We start from the raw sequence: 17,449 nt of genomic DNA on the forward strand, positions 1-17,449 counted from the left end.
CCTGACTGTCACCCATCTACTCTTTGCTAGTGCCTGCACCTCTTTGTCTCCACCCTCCTCTGTGCTGGCCCCTGCCGATACCTGCCGTGTATGTTCCTGGCTCTCCTTTAGTATGGAGGGACTTCTCAGTGCTGACAGTTGCTTCCCCAGATTCAGAACCTGGGCTTCCAGGGAAACAATGCGCTTACATTTTGCACAGCAGTATTCACCCTCGGATGATCAAGGAACACATACATGCCGCAAGATGTACAACGAGTCGCCTCTCCACACCCGCCGGGCATTGAAATGAGGATTGGGGAATATACCCTTTCCAAATTACCTAACAACTAGCTTCCTGACACTAATACTCAAGACAATACACAGGTACTCAACAAGACAATACGCAGACCACTCGCAGACCTACGTGCACTCGCAGACCTATGTGCACTCGCAGACCACTCGCAGACCTACGTGCACTCGCAGACCACTCGCAGACCTACGTGCACTTGCAGACCTACGTGCACTCGCAGAACTACGTGCGCTCGCAGACCTAAGGTGCACTTGCAGACCACTCGCCGAACTACGTGCACTCGCAGAACTATGTGCACTCGCAGAACACTCGCAGAACTACATGTACTCACAGACCTACGTGCACTTGCAGACCACTCGCCGAACTACGTGCACTCATAGAACTATGTGCACTCACAGAACCATGTGCACTCGCAGACCGACGTGCACTCACAGACCACTCGCAGAACTACGTGCACTCGCAGACCACTCGCAGAACTACACGCACTCGCAGACCACTCGCAGAACTACGTGCACTCACAGACCTACGTGCACTCACAGAACTACGTGCACTTGCAGACCACTCGCAGAACTACGTGCACTCGCAATACACAAGTGCACAGTACACAATACACAAGTACTAACGATCCACACACACTACACAGACAACACTCAGGTACTCACACTACACAGGTACTATGACCCCTGTTATAACCTCCTGTTTTCAACTCTGGTTTTTAACTCACCACTTAGACTAGTTCCACTTGGACAGAGTTCCAGCAGACTCAAAGATGAGCAGGCTCACAATGAGTTCTACACAAGGTTATATAGGCCTCAAGCACCTGTGACCAATGAACCACTCCCCTTAATTAGTAGGCTGAAGGAAGCAAAGAAAAAAAAGCTGTTTAAGAAAAAGGGGTTAAAAAGCTACAAGGAAAAGCCCCAAAAAGAACCTAAAAATGCAACCCATTAATTACCAGCAGTCAAAAAGCAAGACTTGTTCACTCTCCTCTCAAGGCCCAACACTGTTTAGCTTCCAACCAGCAGTCTGGTGTGGAGTACCTTCTAGCAGGACAACGACCCTAAACATACAGGCAGAGTTACAATGGAATGGTTTAGATTAAAGAACATTCATGTGTTAGAGTGACCTGGTCAAAGTCCAGACCTAAATCGAATTGAGAGTCTGTGGCAAGACTTGAAAATTGCTGTTCACAGATGCTCTCCATCCAATCTGACAGAGCTTGAGCTTTTGTGCAAAGAAGAATGGGCAAAAATGTCACTCTCTAGATGTGGAAAGCTAGTAGAGACATAGCCAAAAAGACTTGCAGCTGTAATTTTTGCACGAAAGGTGGTTCTACAAAGTATTGACTCAGCGTGGCTGAATACAAATGAACGCCACAGTTTTTCAGATATTTTTTTGTAAAAAAATTTGAAAACCATTTATCATTTTATTTCCACTTCACAGTTATGTGCCACTTTGTGTTGGCCTATCACATAAAATCCCAATAAAATAGATTTACATTTTTTGTTGTAACATGACAAAATACCAAGGGCTATGAATACTTTTTTAAGGCACTGTAATGCCACGTACACACGATCGGAATTTCGACCAGCAGAAGACCAATGAGAGCTTTTCGTCGGAAAATGCCACTGTGTGTATGCTCCATCAGACCTTTGCTGGCCGAATTCCAGCCAGCAAAAGATTGAGAGCATGTTCTTAATTTTTCGGTCGGAAAAAGTTCCTATCCGAAAATGCGATCGTCTGTGGCAATTTCGACGTGCAAAATTCCTACGCATGCTCGGAAACAATTGGACGCATGCTCGGAAGCATTGAACTACATTTTCTCGGCTCGTCATAGTGTTGGACATCACCTCATTCTTGATGGTCGAAAGTTCAGCGAACTTTTGTGTGACCGTGTGTATGCAAGGCAAGCTTGAGCGGAATCCCATCGGAAAAGCCGTCATATCTTTTTCCGACGAGAAGTCCGATCGTGTGTACGCAGCATTAGAATTGGTGAGCTGCAATATATTACATTTTTGATTTTGGGTTTAATAGCACTTTAACTGAACAGGTAACTCTTTGCACGCAAAAAGTAGCCACCACCGCATATTTAAACAGAAAAATTGATCACAAAATGCGCTGATGCAATTCTGACCTTTAAATAATCTTTACAACACTCATTGCCACGCCCAGACAGAAATGTAACATGATTTTTAAAAATAGCATCCCTTCATAGAGGCAAATGTTCTATAATTTTTGATTTGTGCGTTCAGAGACAGATTCAGCTTATTAAATCTTATATATCAAAACAAAAGAAAATATTTACAGAAAAAAAAACAGATTAGGACACAGATCATAAGGAACAATGAAAACATTGGATTAAAAGCGAAAAGTATTTAGCACAGTTCACCTGGCCTTTGGTTTTGTGTAGTTTAAGTTGCTTGCAGAGTATGTCTAAACTAATCTAACATATATAACTTTTAGCAAATTGCCCAATGGTGACCCTAGGGGGGGGGCCCTGACCCCCCCAACATTATGCTGTGCCCCACCATGTGCCCCTCCCCCCCCCCCCCCCCCAAAAAAAAAAATTTTTTTTTTTTTTTTTTTTTTTATTACAAAAAATCAATGTCTAAGAGGGAGAGAGTCCCCAGTCAGCTCCTGCGGGTGATTCCTCCCCCCTCCCCTGCTCGCTGACACTGCATAATGCGAGCGTTCACACAACCACGGCCGCCTGATTTGCGCCTTCACCTGCATCCTCATTGGCAGGGAGAAGAGCGAGTTGCAGGAAGGACTCCACCAGGACTTTCAGTTATTGAAAAAACAGACTGATTTCTCCCGTCCTTAGGACAGGAGGACCAGCCTGTAAATTCCAAGAGATGCCAGACCAGAGCTGTCAATAGCAGGGGCAGGACAGCAAGAGGAGGCTGGGGAACCCCACAGTGGCAGAACACCAGGGCCCGGAGGCAAGACAACCTTTGCAACCCTGATAGTTCTCCCACTGCTTTGGATCCTTATATTTTCTTGATATGCTGGTGACATATATCTCCTGTTTTCTGCCACCCTGGGGGACCCCAATACAGTAGGAAGGGAGCTCACTGCAGAACATGTGAAAGGGCCCGTTGCGGGGTCGTAGTAAAGGGCCCCAGGATATATATATATATATATATATATATATATATATATATATATATATATATATATATATATATATATATATGCATTTTATAGTTGCCCCCCTACTTTTGTCCCTGTCCCCCCATGTGCCCCCCTAAATTTGAAAGCTGGAGACGCCACTGAAATTGCCATAACTTCACTGAAAGCGAGCTCTAGAGCTGCATATACAGCCATTATTTTATGTCTCTGGAAAGGGTTTTACAGAATTACCATATCCAATCAAAAGTGTCAAGGAGCATGTTGAAAAGGGCTGGGGAGTATTTTCTGTACTCCAGTGGACACACCCTTATTTTAAGTACATCTATAGTTCAATTTGCACAGAATAAAATTATGATTTGTTAGACACCAAACATGATATGACTGTCTTTTTAAGAAGGGTGAATGTGTTCCATCCACCATCTAGATATTATAATATAGGCATGTTTAGCATCTAAATAGCATGTTCCCATACATCAGTGTAACCATTTTTTTTTATAAAGGTAATTGCATTAACCGCTTGCCGACCGCCTCACGCAGATATACTGCGGCAGAAGGGCTCGTACAGGCAAAACCATGTACCTGTACGTTGCCCTTTAAGAGGCGTCCAGCGGGCGCGCGCGCGCCCGCGGCTAGCTCCGTGAGTCGGGTCGCGGATACCCGCAATCACCTCACGGGGAGGAAGAATGGGGAGATGCTGATGTAAAAAGCATCTCCCCGTTCTGCCTAGTGACAGTGTCACTCGATATCTTCTCCCTGTCATCGGAGCAGAGATCAGTGATGTCACACACACAGCCCATCCCCCTGACAGTTAGAAACACGCTCCTAGGACACACTTAACTCCTACACTGCCACCTAGTGGTTAACCCCTTCACTGCCAGTGTCATTTACACAGGAATCAGTGCATTTTTATAGCACTGATTGCTGTATAAATGACAATGGTCCCAAAAATGTGTAAAAAATGTCTGATGTGTCTGCCATAATGTCGCAGTCACGATAAAAATCGCTGATCACCGCCATTTAAAAAAAAAAAAAATTATTAATAAAAATGCCATAAAACTATCCCCTATTTTGTAAATGGCTATAACTTTTGCGCAAACCGATCAATAATTGCTTATTGCGGTTTTTTTTTACCAAAAATATGTAGAAGACTACGTATCGGCCTAAACTGAGGAAAAAAAAATATTTTTTTATATGTTTTTGGGGGATATTTATTATAGCAAAAAGTAAAAAATAATGCGTTTTTTTCAAAATTGTTGCTCTATTTTTGTTTATAGCGCAAAAAATAAAAATCACAGAGGTGATCAAATACCACCAAAAGAAAGCTCTATTTATGGGGAAAAAAGGACGTCAATTTTGTTTGGGAGCCACGTCGCACGACCGCGCAATTGTCTGTTAAAGCGATGCAGTGCCGAATCGCAAAAAGTGCTCTGGTCAGGAAGGCGGTAAATTCTTCCGGGGCTGAAGTGGTTAAAGTGGATGTAAACCCAATTCATGAAATTTGAGCTGGGCACATATATCTGTAGTGTTTTCTTATCTCTCTTCAAAGCACTGAGTCCCATAGCTTTCTCCTGCTCAGTAGCTCTGTTATCAGCCTGATGAGTTCTGACAAGTTCTCTGAGCTAGCAGCCTGAAGTGTGTGTTGTGGGAGGTTACTATAAATAGTTTAGCAGTCAGCTTGCCATCTCACAGCAGAGCTCTGCACATTCCTTTCTTCCTTTGCCAATGTGGAGGGGCTTTGTGCCTTTCCACCAATCAGCTGTCTTGGCTGTATGCCAATAATCCACTCCCAGTGCTGACCAGGAAGAGAAAATCTGTAACAGCAAGGACACTTTCTAAAGGATATATACAGCTGAAGACAGCAGCTATGCATGTAAAACTTACTGTATGTAGTGAGATTTGTTTCATCCTTGTGTATCATCTGAGGCTGTTCACTTCACTGGGTATATGTGAGGGTTTACATCCGCTTTAAGAATTATAGAGATTGTTTGATACAGCAGTTCACCAATATGTTAGTTTAGGTTACTACATCCAGTCTGATAGATGTGTATTTCACAAACTATTCTCCAGACTATTTATGATAGAGCAGCATTTATGACAGCCATTTACTTGGCTTACTAAGATTATTTTGCAGATTCTGCTAGAGGAGCTTGTATTATTATTATTATTATTATTATTATTATTATACAGGACATTTTATGACATCTCTGCTTTGCTTCTTGAACTGTTTTGTTAAAGGGTCACCTTACATGCGTAGCACAGACATGAGATTTAATTATATCTGATGATCTCTGTTACTAACTTTAACTTTTTGGGGGAAATGAGAGTCGCACTGTGTTCAGTACGAGTCCCCCATTCACACCAGACAGTTTGGGGTTAGTCAGACATCATTATCACCACAAATACCCCTATATTCTTACTAGTCATTGGTTTGGCAGCAAATAACCTGCTGCTCCGCTTTCAACACCCAGCAGCATATCTGTACACCCTACCACATCTGCATGCCGATCCTGACCAATGCGCCTGTGCCCCATCCTCCCAAAAAACATGCCTGCAGAATTCCCTCTAAAGTCACCACTGCCACCATCCCAGCTGCCACTATCCCATCACATGCCTGTCCTCACCACTATCCCCAACCTTTGTTTAAGAAGAGTTTGCTAGTAAAAATTAAATAAAATAATAATGTTTAAAGTAACACTTTTATAAGAAAGAGAAGGCGACTTCCATTACTGACATTTCTTTCTGAAAATGCAGTCACTGTCATGCTGAGCCTCTTGCACCAGTACTTTGTGACACTGACTGAAAATACTACAAATAAGGATATCTGACTTCCCCAATCTGCATACTTGTTCCCAGGTCAGTAACCTAGAAAGTAAGGGAACCAGAGGGTCAAGATGACAGCAAGTCAGCTAGTATTGTCAGAAGGAGGTCAGCAATTTCGGCCTCTGAATATTAACACCAGCTTGTAATGCAGCTGGATGGAATACATCTGGAAATGGCAAGACACCACTAGGGTTGTTGGTTCAAATCCCAAATCCAGCACAACCTTCCCGGAGTTTGCATAGTCTCACTGAGCCTGTGTGGGTTTTCCCCGGGTTCCTCCCACCCTGGTTAATTGGCTCTAGCATGTGCATGCATGTGAGTTAGTGACCTTAGATTGTAACTTGGGTCACCTGCTGGTGGGACTGTTACATAGTTACATAGTTACATAGTAGGTGAGGTTGAAAAAAGACACAAGTCCATCAAGTCCAACCTATGTGTGTGATTATGTGTCAGTATTACATTACATATCCCTGTATATTGCGGTCATTCAGGTGATTATCTAATAGTTTCTTGAAGCTATCAATGCTACCCGCTGAGACCACCGCCTGTGGAAGGGAATTCCACATCCTTGCCGCTCTTACAGTAAAGAACCCTCTACGTAGTTTAAGGTTAAACCTCTTTTCTTCTAATTGTAATGAGTGGCCACGAGTCTTATTAAACTCTCTTCTGCAAAAAAGTTTTATCCCTATTGTGGGGTCACCAGTACAGTATTTGTAAATTGAAATCATATCCCCTCTCAAGCGTCTCTTCTCCAGAGAGAATAAGTTCAGTGCTCGCAACCTTTCCTCATAACTAAGATCCTCCAGACCCTTTATTAGCTTTGTTGCCCTTCTTTGTACTCACTCCATTTCCAGTACGTCCCTCCTGAGGACTGGTGCCCAGAACTGGACAGCATACTCCAGGTGTGGGCGGACCAGAGTCTTGTAGAGCGGGAGAATTATCGTTTTATCTCTGCAGTTGATCCCCCTTTTAATGCATGCCAATATTCTGTTTGCTTTATTAGCAGCAGCTTGGCATTGCATGCCATTGCTGAGCCTATCATCCACTAGGACCCCCAGGTCCTTTTCCATCCTAGATTCCCCCAGAGGTTCTCCCCCCAGTGTATAGATTGCATTCATATTTTTGCCACCCAAATGCATTATTTTACATTTTTCTACATTGAACCTCATTTGCCATGTAGTCGCCCACCCCATTAATTTGTTCAGGTCTTTTTGCAAGATTTCCACATCCTGCGGAGAAGTTATTGCCCTGCTTAGCTTAGTATCGTCTGCAAATACAGAGATTGAACTGTTTATCCCATCCTCCAGGTCGTTTATGAACAAATTAAATAGGATTGGTCCCAGCACAGAACCCTGGGGAACCCCACTACCCACCCCTGACCATTCTGAGTACTCCCCATTTATCACCACCCTCTGAACACGCCCTTGTAGCCAGTTTTCAATCCATGTACTCACCCTATGGTCCATGCCAACGGACCTTATTTTGTACAGTAAACGTTTATGGGGAACTGTGTCAAATGCTTTTGCAAAATCCAGATACACCACGTCTACGGGCCTTCCTTTATCTAGATGGCAACTCACCTCCTCATAGAAGGTTAATAGATTGGTTTGGCAAGAACGATTCTTCATGAATCCATGCTGATTACTGCTAATGATATCATTCTTATTACTAAAATCTTGTATATAGTCCCTTATCATCCCCTCCAAGAGTTTACATACTATTGATGTTAGGCTAACTGGTCTGTAATTCCCAGGGATGTTTTTTGGGCCCTTTTTAAATATTGGTGCTACATTGGCTTTTCTCCAATCAGCTGGTACCATTCCAGTCAATAGACTGTCTGTAAAAACGGGACTGTTGTTCGTGGAGTCAAAGGGCACAGTTCCAGTGGCCACCAGTGGGTGTCTCCCACCCTAACTGAAGTTCAGTGCTTCAGTGTTCTTCCTGTGAACCGTGTCCCTTCCTGATCCTGAGCCTTGTTCCTGTGCCTTGTTCCTCTGCCCTGCTCCTAGTACCCTGCTCCCTACATACCCTGCTCTGCTTCCCTTGCTTCCTGCCTCAGTCCTGACCTTGCCCTGCTCAAGTTTGCTCTGTCCAATAGTAGTTGGGTTGTAATTTTGGTTGCTGCATGTTCACGTTTATTTTGTCACTTGACATTGTTTATGGTTTACTGGTGTTGGTGTTGGAAGAATGATATTTATGTTAATAAACTTCATTTAACCTTATTCAGCCTGGTTCCTGATTTTCTAGCCCACTAATCTGGTCATTCTTGCTGCATTTGGTATCTCTTGCACAGGGAAAGTAAAGGCCTGGAACTGAATGCATAGCATAAGTGGAGGGCCTGCATGATGAGTTTGCTGGGTAGGCTGTAGTCAGACAGTTTAGAATATGGGTTTGTAAAATAAGAGTACAAGGCTTTTCTTATTGGATGGCAAAAAGGGGAGCAGGGGGTGGCTGGGTGTGGTGGGTTATAGGTGCTACAGGGTGTTTGATCTTATGGTTTTTGCTGGTGTTTGGGGGTTTGTTTTGTCATAGCAGCAGGCAGGGGTCTCAGGTTTTTGAAGATTGGCATAGTCAAAACAGTATGTGGAGTGTGAGGGGTTGGGCCCATCTCGGTATTGGTGTACCTTCCCTACTAAGTGAAGTCAGTAAGGGGCTATTGGTCATCGGGTTGCATCGAGTGTGAAAAATGGTAATAAATTGTTCCTGAGCCGGTGTAACTGCGGCTATGGGCTGGTATAGTAAAAGTGGTGGTGGATACAGCCGATGCGATAGAGAAAAAATCTTTTATCTACCTGAGACATATAAACAGGCAGTTAGATACATTAAGTTTGGAAAGTTCTTGTTTACATGGAATGGTATTAAAAGTTATTGTGTTATTTATGGTTGTTAATAAAAGGGCTGCTATGGCCAGTTAAATCCAAGATTTGTGTTATCATTATTTGAGGTAAAGAATGGTATGTGGATAATAGAGGCAAGGTCATGGCAGCCAGATTGGCAGCAATACTTTAGTCATGATTGAATGTACAATATACAGTATACCCCTCACATTTTTGTAACTATTTTATTATATCTTTTCATGTGACAACACTGAAGAAATGACACTTTGCTACAACGTAAGGTATTGAGTGTACAGTTTGTATAACAGTGTAAATTTAAATTTGCTGTTCCCTCAAAACTCACAGAGCCATTAATGTCTAAAACGCTGGCAACAAAGGTGAGTACACCCCTAAGTGAAAATGTCCAAATTGTGCCCAATTAGCCAGTTTTCCTCCCTGGTGCCATGTGACTTGTTATGCCCTGTACACACAGTCGGAGGATTTTCCGATGGAAAATGTGTGATAAGACCTTGTTGTCGGAAATTCCGACCGTGTGCAGGCTCCATCACACATTTTCCATCGGATTTTCCGACACACAAAGTTTGAGAGCAGGATATAAAATTTTCCGACAACAAAATCGTTGTCGGAAATTCCGATCCTGTGTACACAAATCCGACGGACAAAGTGCCACGCATGCTCAGAATAAATAAAGAGATGAAAGCTATTGGCTACTGCCCCGTTTATAGTCCTGACGTACGTGTTTTACGTCACCGCATTTAGAACGATGGGATTTTCCAACAACTTTGTGTGACCGTGTGTATGCAAGACAAGTTTGAGCCAACATCCGTCGGAAAAAATCCTAGGATTTTGTTGTCGCGATGTCCGAACAAAGTCCGACCGTGTGTACGGGGCATTAGTGTTATAAGGTGTCAGGTGTGAATGGGGAGCAGATGTGTTAAATTTGGTGTTATCGCTCTCTCATACTGGTCACTGGAAGTTCAACATAGCACCTCATGGCAAAGATCTCTCTGAGGATCTGAAAAAAAGAATTGTTGCTCTACAAAAAGACTGAGCTGCAAAAAAAAACTGAGCTGAAATATGGTGGCCAAGACCATACAGCGGTTTAACAAGACACGTTCCACTCAGAACATTCCTCGCCATGATCGAACAAAGAAGTTGAGTGCACATGCTCAGCGTCATATCCAGTGGTTTTTTTGGGGAAATAGACACATGCCAGCATTGCTGTAGAGGTAAAAGGGGTGTCAAACGTGTGTGGCGGCAAACAGGTTAGGAGTACAAAGACAAGTATGTCTTGCCTATAGTCAAGCATGGTGGTGGGAGTGTCATGATCTGGGGCTGCATGAGTGCTGTTCGCACTGGGGAGCTACAGTTCATTGAGGGAACCATGAATGCCAACATGTACTATGACATACTGAAGCAGAGCATGATCCCCTCCCTTCGGAGACTGGGCCACAGGGCAGTATTCCAACATGATAACGACCCCAAACACACCTCCAAGACGACCACTGCCTTGCTAAAGAAGCTAAGGGTAAAGGTGATGGACTGGTCATGCATGTCTCCAGACCTAAACACTATTGAGCATCTGTGGGGCATCTTCAAACAGAAGGTGGAGAAGCGCAAGATCTCTAACATCCACCAGCTCCGTGATGTCATCATGGAGAAGTGGAAGAGGACTCCAGTGTCAACCTGTGAAGTTCTGGTGAACTCCATGCCCAAGAGGGTTAAGGCAGTGCTGGAAAATAATGGTGGTCACACAAAATATTGGCACTTTGGGCCCAATTTGGACATTTTTCACTTAGGGGTGTACTCACTTCTGTTGCCAGGGGTTTTGACGTTAATGGCTGTGTGTTGAGTTATTTGGAGGGGACAGCAAATTTACACCGTTATGCAAGCTGTACACTCACTACTTTACATTGTAGCAAAGTGTAATTTCTTCAGTGTTGGCACATGAAAAGATAGAATAAAATATTTACAAAAAATGTGAGGGGTGTACTGACTTTTGTGAGATACTGTATATCTATAGCGCTGCATAAATTGTCAACACTATATAAATACATGTAATAATAATGTGTTTTTCTCATGGTTTTCTGCCTACACATCCTGTTTCTTTTAAACAGATTTTTTTCCATGTAATATTGATAATATAACGTGTTATACAATGTACCATTCAGAGCACATGGTGTTAGTTTCTTTCAGCTTTGTGCCTAATAGACATAGAGCACAAAAGTCACACACACAAACCAAATGCAGAAGTCAAAGGCTTCCAGTTCACGATCAGCCCAGCTTTCAAATGGCCTTTTAGCAGGCAGGCCCCCAGGGAATGGCATGGAAGAAGAATGAGCCAGCGGCAAAGACATGGTCTGAGGCAATACACACTGAGCACAAAGCCCTTTGCTATGCACTTTTGTGTCCTGAGCCATTTGGCTCATTACAGCCTTCCGGGCTAAATGACAGGGGGCTCGACAGACATGAGAGCCATGCCAGGTGCACCCTTAAACCCCCTGTGTGTATGACGTGGTAGATTGATCTATTGACTGACAGATAGGAAAATCATATAATCATACAACACATTATAAGCTTTCATGTATGTTATCATTTTCCAAGCTGAGACTGCTGTTCAACTAAGTCTTAAAGCAGAACAACACTTAATATGACCACCACAAACCAAGAACGCTATTTAATTCATTTTTAGTATTCAAAGCAAACTCCCCCATCCATTAATGTCTCCATGATTTATTTTTCAGAGCAATCACTTTGAATTCTCCCCCTAGCATTTTTGACTGTGGCCATATTGAGTAAGGGAAAATGGTTCAAGTAGCATTTACTTCCTGGAATCTATCTGCCCTTAGCACATGCATGCATGCAGGAGGGTGTGCTTAGCTTAGAAAAACCCTCCTCCCCACCTGAAGCCTGCAAACCAGGAAGTAGCTGAAGAAATGTAACAAAACAAGTAAATACTTTCCTATTTATTTACTAATTCTAGCAGCATAAGGATTACAAATTGTCAGTGTTGATTGAGAGTGTTAAAGTGGAGTTCCACCCAAAAATGGAACTTCTGCTTTGAGGGGAAGGTGTCCCGCTGACATGCAACGTTTGGCATGTTATTTTTTTTGGGGGGGAGGGGGCGGGAACCCTCTTTTTAGAGGGTTTCAGCTCCCACTTCCTCCCAGGGCACCGGAAGTTCACCTCTCCCCCCTCCCTCTTGGCAATCATCTGGGGCACGTCACAGGTCCACAGATGATTGCCTGGCCAGTCACAGCGTGCAGCACGACTCGCACATGCGCAGTGCGTGCCCGGCTATGAAGCCACAGCCGGGTGCCCACAGTAACAATGCTGGCGCCGCAGAAAGGAGGGGGAGATGAGCGGGGCTTCCGATCCCCCGCATCGCTGGACCCTGGGACAGGAAAGTGCCGATTATTAAAAGTCAGCAGCTGCAGTATTTGTAGCTGCTGACTTTTAATTTTTTGTTTTAGTCGGAACTCCGCTTTAATATGTTTGATTAGCCTGAAGGCTTATGCCGCGTATACACGGTCGGAATTTCCGACAACAAATGTTCGATGTGAGCTTGTTTTCGGAAATTCCGACCATGTGTAGGCTCCATCGGACATTTGCTGTCGGAATTTCTGACAACAAAAATTTGAGAGCTGGATCTCAAATTTTCCGACAACAAAATCCATTCTCGGAAATTCCGATCGTGTGTACACAATTCCGACGCACAAAATTCCACGCATGCTCAGAATCAAGCAGAAGAGCCGCATTGGCTATTGAATTTAATTTTTCTCGGCTCGTAGTACGTGTTGTACGTCACCGCGTTCTTGACGTTCGGAATTTCCGACAACATTTGTGTGACCGTATGTATGCAAGACAAGTTTGAGCCAACATCTGTCGGAAATAAATCCATGGTTTTGTTGTCGGAATGTCCGATCGTCTGTATGCGACATTAGAAGCACTGCATCATCTCTGCCTTGTAGCAATGGGGTCTTGGTATAGAGGCACTATCAACATGGATTGTTCCCTGAGAGTCTTCTGGTGGCACATGACTTTCAAAATCCCAAATATACTGAAGGTAACATCGTTTTTAACTCTCTATTTGTATGATTGTTGGAGACTGGACTGTACACTTTTTCAGTGTGAATTACTTAACCACTTGCTCTCCAGAAGGTTTACCCCCCTTCATGACCAGGCCATTTTTTGTGATATGGCACTGCGTTATTTTAACTGACAATTGCGCGGTCGTGCAACGCTGTACCCAAATAAAAATTTATGTAGTTTTTTTCCCCACAAATAGAGCTTTCTTTTGGTGGTATTGATCACCTCTGCGGTTTTTATTTTTTGCGCTATAAACAAAAAAGAGATCGAAAATTTTGAAAAAAAAAACAAATATGTTTACTTTCTGCTATAAAACACATCCAATAATAAAAAAAAAATGTAGAAAATCAAATTTCTTCATCAATTTTGGCCAATATGTATTCTGCTACATATTTTTGGTACAAAAAAAATCCCAAAAAGTGTATATTGATTGGTTTGCACAAAAAAGTTATAGCGTCTACAAACTATGGGATATTTTTATGTAATTTTTATTTTTTATTTTTTTTTTACAAGTAATGGCGGTGATCAACGACTTATAGCGGGACTGCGACATTACAGCGGAGAAATCAAATACCAAGTGACACTTTTGGAAACCAGTGACACCAATACAGTGATCAGTGCTAAAAAAATTTTAAAAAATTGCACTGTCACTGTACTGATGACACTGGTAAGGAAGGGGTTAACATCAGGGGTGATCAACGGGTTTACCCGCTTTAGCCCCAGAAGAGTTGGCTGCTGAATGACCGGGCCATTTTTTGCGATTCGGAACCGCTGCGCTTTAACTGACAACGTCGTGCGACACTGTACCCAAACAAAATTGACGTCCTTTTTTTCCCACAAATAGAGCTTTCTTTTGGTGGTATTTGATCATCTCTGCGGTTTTTATTTTTTGCGCTATAAACAAAAAAGAGCGGCAATTTTGAAAAAAAACACAAAATTTTGTACTTTTTGCTATAATAAATATCCCCATTTTTTTTAAAGCACATTTTTTTCTCAGTTTAGGAGATATGTATTCTTCTACATATTTGTGGTAATAAAATTGCAATAAGCATATATTAATTGGTTTGCACAAAAGTTATAGCGTCTACAAAATAAGGGATAGATTTATAGCATTTTTATTATTTTATTTATTGTTTACTAGTAATGGCAGCGATCTGCGATTTTTATCATGACTGCGACATTATAATGGACACATCAGACAATTTTGACACATTTTTGGGACCATTGGAATTTATACAGCGATCAGTGCTATAAAAATGCATTGATTACTGTAAAAATGTCACTGGCAGGGAAGGGGTTAACACTAGGGGGCGATCAAGAGGTTAACTGTGTTCACTGCTACGTGTTCTAACTGAAGGGGGGATGGGACTTGCTAGGTAAAGAGATAGATCGATGTTCAACGCACGATTTGTCTCTTCTCCCCTCAGAGAACCGGGATCTCTGTGATTACACACAGAGATCCCGGTTCTCGCCGTGTCATGAGTGAACGCGGGAGCCCGGAGGTCATCGTGACTGCCGGGCACTTGCATCAGCTCCGGGGGCGAGCCGCAGGCGCACGACCCTAGTGGCCACGTAAAGAAGCGACGTAACATAATGGCGATTCGCGCTGCTGAGCTATGTTGCCGCAGTACGACTGCAGCGGCTGGTCAACCAGGGGTTAAAGTGCTCCTAGGGAGTGCTTGCTAACTGTGTGGGGGTGCTTTAACTGTGGAAAGGCAGAGATCTGTGTTCCTGCTTAGCAGAAACACAGGATCTCTGTCTTCCCTACTTTCATTTTGGATGGTTTGTATGCTGCCAGGTATTGGCCTTAGGAAAGGAAAATTATAGTAAGTATTTGATACAATTTTCCATTTTTCTGACGCCAACATGGCAGCATACCTATGATAAATAATGAGCTTTTGAGAGGGAGAGTTTAATGCTTCAAACTTCGTCTTTATTTAACAATAGACATAGAAGCTTGGTTAGTTTTCCTCCCAAACTCTACTCTAGTAAGAGTTGCTGGATCCATCCTGTAGTGTTTCAGGAACATGTGATGTGATGATCAGCCAGCCGCTTTGCCTACTGTCTCCAGAGACATTCCTCCTCGTACTGTCCAAGAAGACTTCGCCCTGGTTGAGTGAGCTCTAACTACCTCAGGAGGGTCTTTCCCAGCCGCTCTATATGCCCGGTGAATAGTTTTTACAATCCAGGCCGATATGGTTCTGGCTGAGGCCTCTTTCCCAGAAAATGTTCCAGAAGGTGTAATAAAAAGTCTGTCAGAACGGCTGACCGAAGAAGTAGCCTGGAGATAGGCTTTGAGGACTTTGGAAATGCCCAGGCCAGCATCTGCTTCTGCTGGGAGGGCTGGAAGCACCTATTCATTGGAAAGGTGAAATATTGATGCCACTTTTTGGCAACGCCTTTCGGACGTTGAGCGGTGTGCTTTCTCTTAAGCGTACATCTGCACCCTTTGTACTGGGGTCTGCCAGGACTGGATGAGTCATTTTGTGCCCTGGAAAAATCCTGATGATCCAGAGGGCTTCTGGATCTCCTAGAGTGGGAGTGTGAGCGGACGGGGCTGTAATAGACAAGAGGGCACGCTCGTCCGGTCATCCCGCATCTTCTTATATACCCAAAGTTGGCCCTTACCTGGCATTGTGGTGGTCTTTGTTATGTGGTGTTAGGCTCATGCTAGCGGAAGAACCGAAAGGTGCAAGGGGGACTGCATGGCAACAGAGAGAAATAAGGGAAATGAGAGAGGGAAAAAAATACATATATACCCCCTTTTTTTTTGGACAAGGAGAAACAAATTTAAATAAAAGAAATTTGGGGAAAACCCCCCTTCCCCTAGTAACACATTTTTCCTTGCTCCCCCTCCCTTCTATCCCCATTACTAGAATAGCAAGACTTACCCCTCTTTGACTGTTCCTCAGAATGAGATGCTGTCTATCTGGATGCCTGAATCGCAAAAGCATCCATTACCATTGTCACCAAGAAAGATAGCGAGGGGAAATCCACAATGTTAAAGTTATCACAGAACAGATAAGGGGGAATCTTCCAATGGGGACCCCAGTTTCTGTAACAACTGTCTAAAAGGGGAATTCCCTTCACTTTGGAAGATTTCTTCTAACTTCCTGTTGTGCCTTTGGGACAGGAAGTAAATGGAAATGTTCCCTAATGGTACACAGACAGCAAAAATATACCTGCAGGGATTTTATTCCTTCCTTGCTCTCCCCAAACAAAAAAAAATGTTTTGGCTATATATATATATATATATATATATATATATATATATATATATACACAAATATATTCCAGGTTCATGGAAACAAAAGCCTTACGTTTTTTTTTTTCTTTATAACATAAGCGACATATTGTATAAAAGCTTGACCCGTGCCAGCATACTTCCTTGTAGGCGGAGAGAACCAGATCATGCAGCCGCAGCTCTGCTGTTGTTTACTGTGTCAGATATAGCATAGCAATGGATCAAATCACCCCTAATTAATAAAGGGGCTTGACGAGCTTGCTCTATTTTCTTACTCTTTTTTTTTTTTTTATTTCCTGTCCTTCGTTTTGATGCACCTGGAATTTACCTTATTTACCTTATTAAAATTAAAAGCTTAGTTGTGTTTTAACACACCTTTATGCATCAAAAAATGGACCTGAACTTTTAGGCCAATGCACTGCACAGTGTACTAATACTACTGGCAAAGATGTACACATACATGAACATGCATAAAAATCACACACTTTAATGCCCTGTACACACAGTCGGATTTGCTGATGGAAAAAGTGCGATTAGATTGTGTTGTCGGAAATTCTGATCATGTGTGGGCTCCATCGGACTTTCTCCATCGGAATTTCCGACACACAAAGTTTGAGAGCAGGCTATAAAATTTTCAGATAACAAAATCCGATCGGTTAAATTCCAATCGTGTGTACACATATCCGACGCACAAAGTGCCATGCATGCTCAGAATAAATTAAGAGACGAAAGCTACTGCCCCGTTTATAGTCCCGACGTATGTGTTTTACGTCACCACGCTCAGAACGATCGGATTTTCCGACAATTTTGTGTGACCGTGTGTATGCAAGACAAGTTTGAGCCAACATCCGTCGGAAAAAATCCATGGATTTTGTTGTCGGAATGTCCGATCAATGTCTGACCGTGTGTACGGGGCATAAAAGTTTAGGTGTGAATGGGCCTTAACTGATAATCATTTGCTTATTACATAGCTCCCAACTGTCCCTGATTTTGAGGGACTGTCCCTCTGTCCCTCTTTCATCCTCATTTGTCCCTCAT

This window comes from Aquarana catesbeiana, linkage group LG01 (genome assembly GCF_042186555.1).
Source record: "Aquarana catesbeiana isolate 2022-GZ linkage group LG01, ASM4218655v1, whole genome shotgun sequence".
Taxonomy (NCBI): Eukaryota; Metazoa; Chordata; class Amphibia; order Anura; family Ranidae; genus Aquarana; species Aquarana catesbeiana.